The sequence below is a fragment of the Caretta caretta genome, chromosome 8 (genome assembly GCF_965140235.1).
Source record: "Caretta caretta isolate rCarCar2 chromosome 8, rCarCar1.hap1, whole genome shotgun sequence".
Classification (NCBI taxonomy): domain Eukaryota; kingdom Metazoa; phylum Chordata; order Testudines; family Cheloniidae; genus Caretta; species Caretta caretta.
In genome coordinates, this window is record NC_134213.1 from 17916162 (window position 1) to 17922795 (window position 6634).

At 50.2% G+C, this 6634-nt stretch overlaps 1 long non-coding RNA gene across 1 annotated transcript; it reads left to right on the forward strand.

Moving 5' to 3' along the window:
- Window positions 1–1152: 1152 nt before the first annotated feature.
- On the forward strand, window positions 1153–6310 carry LOC142072958 (uncharacterized). The gene is made up of 2 exons (XR_012669584.1): window positions 1153–1615; window positions 3704–6310. It is a non-coding gene; the product is annotated as an uncharacterized LOC142072958 (long non-coding RNA).
- The last annotated feature ends 324 nt before the right edge of the window (window positions 6311–6634 follow it).

The following is a 6634-nucleotide window of genomic DNA, read 5'->3' on the forward strand; positions in this document are numbered from 1 at the left end:
AGTAGTTGCGCTTACTACAATCACTCTTACTGCAGTTACAAAAGAATAATTTCAAGATGCTTGTTCAGCGTGTCCAATTCAACAAAAACTATGGGAATTTCTGACAAAGAGATGGCCCAGTAACCCTAAAAACCTTGACCCAGTTTTGCTGCCTTATTTTAGAGTGCAGGATGAACTTTCTTTGTTTTATGGCTGTGTGCTACGAGGTACACACTGGCTCCTTGTGCCAGAAGAATTACAGTCAAAACTCATACAGCTGGCACACGATACTCATCAAGGAATTGTCCGAACCAAACCAACGACTACGGGATCTGTATTGGTGGCCAGAGATGGACTCTTAAACTGAAGCACTCATAAAATCCTATGTCACTTGCCAAATCCATGATAAGAGAGCAGTGACATGTACCCCTCCATTACAGCCAGTTCCTCTTCCTGAATCTGCATGGGAAAAAGTGGCGATTGACATTGTAGGACCCTTTGATACTGCTCCAAGTGACTGCCGTTATGCCATTACTTTACTAGACTATTTCAGTAAATTGCCTGAGGTAGCGTTTACGTCGCAAATCTCTTCTGCTACAGTAATTAAGTTCCTCTCTTCAGTTTTTAGCAGGGAAGGTAACCTCAGAGAACTGGTTTCAGATAATGGTAGTCAATTTACTTCCCTGGAGTCTGAAACTTTTCTAGCAGAAAGGAACATTTTACACAGAAGGTCATCCCTATATTACCCTCGAGTCAATGGGGAAATCGAATGGTTTAACAGAATTTTGAAAGAGAGTTTGCAAATGGCTAAACTGGAAGGGCGATTGCAGATAACCTTCACTACTAATTTCTTGCAAGCATACCGGGCTACACGACATGCCACAACACAAAGATCACCCACAGAGTTACTGTATGGGAAACAGATGAATATTAAACTGAACATTGCTGGATTGTTAAAGGCACGACCTGATGCCCCAACCGAGGATGATGTGAGAAAAATAGTTGAACAGAACCAAGCAAAGTATAAGGCTTTCACAGACAAGCGGCGGGGTGCTAAGGAACCAAAGTTTGAGTGCGGTTAAAATATGAAAACCTGGAATTTTACACAAAGGGGACCATAAATTCACAGCTCCTCTTAAAATCATAGAGAAGAAGGGACCTTACACCTGTAGGATTCATACAAGGTTTATGCGCTTGGCAACATTCAGGGCACACCCGGAGTGTTGTGCTGGACCTGTGCACACTCAGCTCCTTTCAAGGGCATCAACCTTGGAATCTCGCCCAGATGACATGAACCATGGGAAGCCTCCCAGGACTGGGCTCAAGGCCCGAGAGCAAGGAATGCGGTAGATAGAAACTGGTAAATAAGAATGTTAAACAAAGCCAGTGTATTCCTTTGTTGGAGAAACAGTGTATCTGCTGGAGAATGTAATGTGCGGGGGGAGAGAAAGAATAAAGGGGAAGGTGGAAAGCTGACAGGCAGAAGCCTGTTAGCAGACCAGCCGTTTGCTTGCTAAAAGCTCTGTGCTGTCTTGTATTTGAACCGCAACAACTGGCGCCCAAACGTGGGGCCCTCAGCACTCACCTCACCCGGCAAGGGTTTCAGATGCGTCACTCATCCGCTTCACGGATCCCGGTGAGTATTTTTCATTGTGGTAAGTATGGGAAGCTCCCTCTCTGCTTTGCAAGTGCAACACCGCAGTGAGCTACATTATTTGCTGCGTAAGGCTCAGCATGATTGCCCCACTCGAGAACTCACTCTCCTGCTACAGGAGGTGAGTGCCCAATGCCCGTGGTACCCTGAAGCTGGAACCCTTAAGCTAGCGGACTGGGAGCAGTTGGGCCAGACATTGCACAAAGAGCCTCAGGCACCCGTGCAGGCTCTACATGCCTGGCACCTCTGCCGTGATGTGATACAGCGTGTCGCCTCGGACAGGCCCTCCCTCGCGAGGCTGGTGATCTCACCACGCCCGTCCGCTCCTGCAGCCATCCCCCCTCCTGGCGATGCGACACAGGGTGTCGCCTCGGAAAGGCCCTCTCCCGCGCCAACAGAGGGGCTGCCGATCCCGCCACCCCTGTCCGCTCCTGCAACCATCCCTCCCCCTGCTTCGCCCCCAGTGCCTCTATTACCACCGCCTCCCTGGCCTTTCCCACCGGAGCTGGTGTGTGATCACCCTCCCCCCGTGGGGCCCCATGCTCTGGGGCCCCCTGGGGGGTCGTCCGCGTCTGCTCAGCGGCTTTCACTGGTGCAACAAATGGTTCACGCAGCGAAGACTCACTCAGATCTTACAGCAGAGGAGCTGGCTGAGCTGGTCTCAGTTTGTCCGGTGACCTGGCAGGATGATGTCCAGGGCAACCAGGTTGCAAACTGGGTCAGTTTGCCCTACTCGGTGATCAGAGACGTAAAGAAAGCGATTCGCAAGTTCGGCCTCACGAGCACGTATGTAAGTGGTCTCATTGAAGGGCTAGGTACTGGGTACACCCTGATCCCTGAAGATTGGAAGGCGCTGTTGCGCATGATGCTGACGCCCAGTCAGTATATTATTTGGCTTAGTGAGTATCGGCAGAAGGCGGAACGCCAAGCCCAGGTATATAGAGAGCAAGGTGTCATTTATGAGCAGTTGGCAGGGGAGGGCCAGTTTGCTACTGTTCAGATGCAGTCTCAACTCCCTCAGGCCGTCTTCCCCATTATTTCCACCTGCACCCCGCATGCTTTCCGGAAGGTCCTGGATTCAGGCAAGCCTACCAAAAGCTTTGCCAGTATCCATCAGGGTGCATCAGTGTCCTTTATGGATTTTACCAACAGTTTGCAGGAGGCTATCCTCCGACAGGTGGATAACCCTGCGGCAGCTCAGGAGATCCTGTTAAAAATGGCGGTTGAAAATGCGAACGAGGATTACCGCTGTGCTCTCCAGGCAGCACAAGCCTCTGGAATTCTAGAGCTATCAGACATGCTGCAGGCGTGCCAAAACATTGGAACCCAAGCACATAAAGCTGGGGTTCTGGCCGCCGCCCTGCGGAAAAGCGGGAAGGAGGGGAAGCATTGTTACCGCTGTGGTAAGGAGGGTCACTTTCAGCAGGAGTGCCGCTCATCGACGGTGCCCGCCCGCCCCTCAAAGAAGTGCCCCAAGTGTCGGAAGGGCTATCACTGGGCTAATCAGTGTCGTAGCGGGTCGGGAAACCGCACGACGGGTTCCCCCCGAACCCAGGGCCAAACGGGGGTATTTCCCACTCAGACAACTGTTCCTCTGCTTTAAAATCCGTAGACTCCATGAGGGCGGCGACTGCTGGAAGTGCAGGGCTTGATTTGATTATGCAGGAGGACGCTGATTTTCAGTTGCCGGGGGAGGTTTGCGCCATACCTACACAGCTGACGGGACCGCTCCCTGCGGGTTTTGTGGGTCTGGTTCTCCCTCGCTCACACGCTGGGAAACAGGGTTTTTTTGTCATCCCAGGGATGCCGATTACACCGATGTTATTAAGGTTCAGGTATGGACCCATCTTCCGCAGTCGCTCCCGCGTGAACGGTCAATTGCGCAATTGATTTTAGTCCCCTATCACGTGCCAGCTGCAGAGGATCGAACCCGGGGCGGAGGCGGCTTTGGATCAACGCTGGCTCAGTCGCCATCTCACAACACGTCCTCTCCACTTGTTGCTCTAACAATGTCGGTCCGCCCCTCGAAACCTCAGTTAACACTTCTTTTAAATAATGTTCCTTTTACAGGGTTGGTGGACACTGGAGCTGATGTTACGGTGATTCGTGATCCGGAGTGGCCGGTCGGTTGGCCAACAGTTCCTTCTAAAGAGTTGTGGGGGATCGGGGTTAGCAAACCCGGGCGCCAAAGTTTGTCTTGGGTCACGGTCTCTAAACCAGGAGGCCGTGCCCTTGCCACAATCCGCCCTTTTGTATTCCCTGTCCACCTCAATATTTGGGGCCGTGACTTACTTACAAAGCTGGACACCACCCTCGATATTAATACATAATGGCCCAAAATCCTCCCTCACCCACCTTGCCATCTGCATTACCATTAGTATCGCAATCCTTAGAGCTCGTATGGATTGACCAGTGGCCCCTCCCCCTAGAAAAGCTGAAAGCACTTCATTCACTTGTACAACAATATTTGCATGCACAGCGCTTGGAGAGCTTTACTAGTCCTTGGAACTAGCTGCTGTTATTTTGGTCTTTCAACTTTTTGCTGATTGTCCCTTTAATTTGATCATGGACACGCATTATGTTTATCAGGTAATTGATCATTTACCCCTTGCCCTTATTACCCCTCAGGTCGATGCGGACCTTCTTCGCCTGTTTTTGTCCTTACAGTATCTCATCACCACTCGTAATTTCCCTTATTTTGTTGCTCATATTCGCAGTCATACCCCTCTGCCTGGGCTACTTACTGAAGGCAATGCGCGCGCTGATCGCGTGTTACGTGGTCAGGTAAATTTCCTTTTTTCTGACCCCACTGAAAGCCATTCCTTTTTTCATCAGTCTGCCTCTGTTTTGGCCCGACAGTTTCACATTCCTGCTGATCATGCAGTTCTATTGTTCATTCCTGCCCCCACTGTGCCGCTGCTGCCCCTACCTTTTCTTATGCCATTAACCCCAGAGGTACCGAAGCGAATCAGCTGTGGCAAATGGATGTCACTCACGTGCCACAATTCCGCCCCTATTCGTTTTTACATGTTTCCATTGATACCTATTCAGGATTCCTCTGGGCGACCCCAGAGCGTGGGGAAGCCACTCCCAAAGTTATTCACCATTTGTTAGCCTGTTTTGCTGTTATGGGTCGCCCGAGCCAGATAAAAATAGATAATGCCCCAGCCTATTGCTCCACAGCCCTCTCCATCTTTTGTGCCCAATGGGACGTCCGTCTCAAACATGGGATCCCTTATAATTCCACAGGCCAAGCTATTGTTGAATGTGCAAATTGCACGCTAAAAACCTTGCTCGACAAACAATTAAAACAAGAGGAGCTGCGTCTCCAAACCTTAGGAGACATTCAGCAACAATTGCATATCCTTTTGTTTATTTTAAATAATTTAACGCTGAAAGCAGATCAGCAGACCCCCACGGATTGGCATTTTCATAAGTCCGAGGTACTGGAAAGACAGCGTATCTATTACCGTCAGCTGCCCGATCTGCAATGGTTGGGCCCGGTACCTTTAATTACTTGGGGTCGGGGATATGCTGCTGTGTCTCTCCCTGTAGGACCGTTGTGGGTTCCGGCCCGGTGTGTGCGACCGGCACTGAAACAGCATGGCGTGGCACCAGGGGCTGTCGAACCCCATACCGGAGTTTCAGCTGACCTTGGAGGAGAACGCGGTGCCTCCCGGGTCGACAACAGCGGGATGGAAACGGAGGAGGCGTAGTGTCCCAAGCCAGCCCGTGACATGGGGAGCAGTAAAAGCACTGGTCGCCGCGGCTCAACGAAGACTGGCAGCAAACCAACAGCCAGAGACTTCTGAGACTTTGTTTGTGGCAATGCTCGCCCAAATTACTGCTAATTCTGTATTGACTGTATGCCTTTTGTGCCTGCTATTTCCTGTAGGGGTTGGCTCGGGAGCGCTTTCTCCATTACGGGCCCGAATGACATATAACCTATGGGAAAGATTGGCTTCAATAGCAAATGTTACCCACTTTTGTTTATCTGATTTTGTAGCAGCTGAAGAATTGTTAGGTACATGCCTTATTCCAGTATGTCAACACCCTGAGGAAACTGGGAATGAGATGATGCTCGCTTCTTACGCGAACCTCTCTTCCCAGTACTCTAGCATGGCTAATTGGGGCCCGGCCAATTACACTTTACCTTCTTAAGCTCATTTTTTGCTGTTTCTGTGTGCAATGTATTTCCTTTTTGTTAAGGCTTTGTAGAGACCCGCCCTGGCAGGCTCCATGAGTTATGACCTCGTCTGTCCGGGAGTTAATTGGCTTGCAAAAGCGAATTGATGGCTACCATGAGATGGCCGAGCACAAATAAACAAAAAAGGAGGGGATGTAGGATTCATACAAGGTTTATGCGCTTGGCAACATTCAGGGCACACCCGGAGTGTTGTGCTGGACCTGTGCACACACAGCTCCTTTCAAGGGCATCAACCTTGGAATCTCGCCCAGATGACATGAACCGTGGGAAGCCTCCCAGGACTGGGCTCAAGGCCCGAGAGCAAGGAATGTGGTAGATAGAAACTGGTAAATAAGAATGTTAAACAAAGCCAGTGTATTCCTTTTATCTGTTGGAGAATGTAATGTGCGGGGGGAGAGAAAGAATAAAGGGGAAGGTGGAAAGCTGACAGGCAGAAGCCTGTTAGCAGACCAGCCATTTGCTTGCTAAAAGCTGTGTTCTGTCTTGTCATTGAACCGCCACATTACACCTATCGACTTTCTGAGGGGCGGGTATGGAATGCTTCTTATCTTGCACCTGCCTATGCATCAAGAGGAGATTATGCCAACACCCAGTCTGCACTGGATGACTTCACCGCAGTAGCAACACAACAAGACACTGCACTGGAACCGGGGCTTGAGAGACAGCCTGTCAGACCCAGATGACCACCTGTCTGGACTACAGACTATGTTATGTAGTATCTACAGTGTTTTCAGTGTAATATATCTGCCAATAGCATAGTGTCTTGTTTCATATTTGTTCCTGTGGTTAGAACA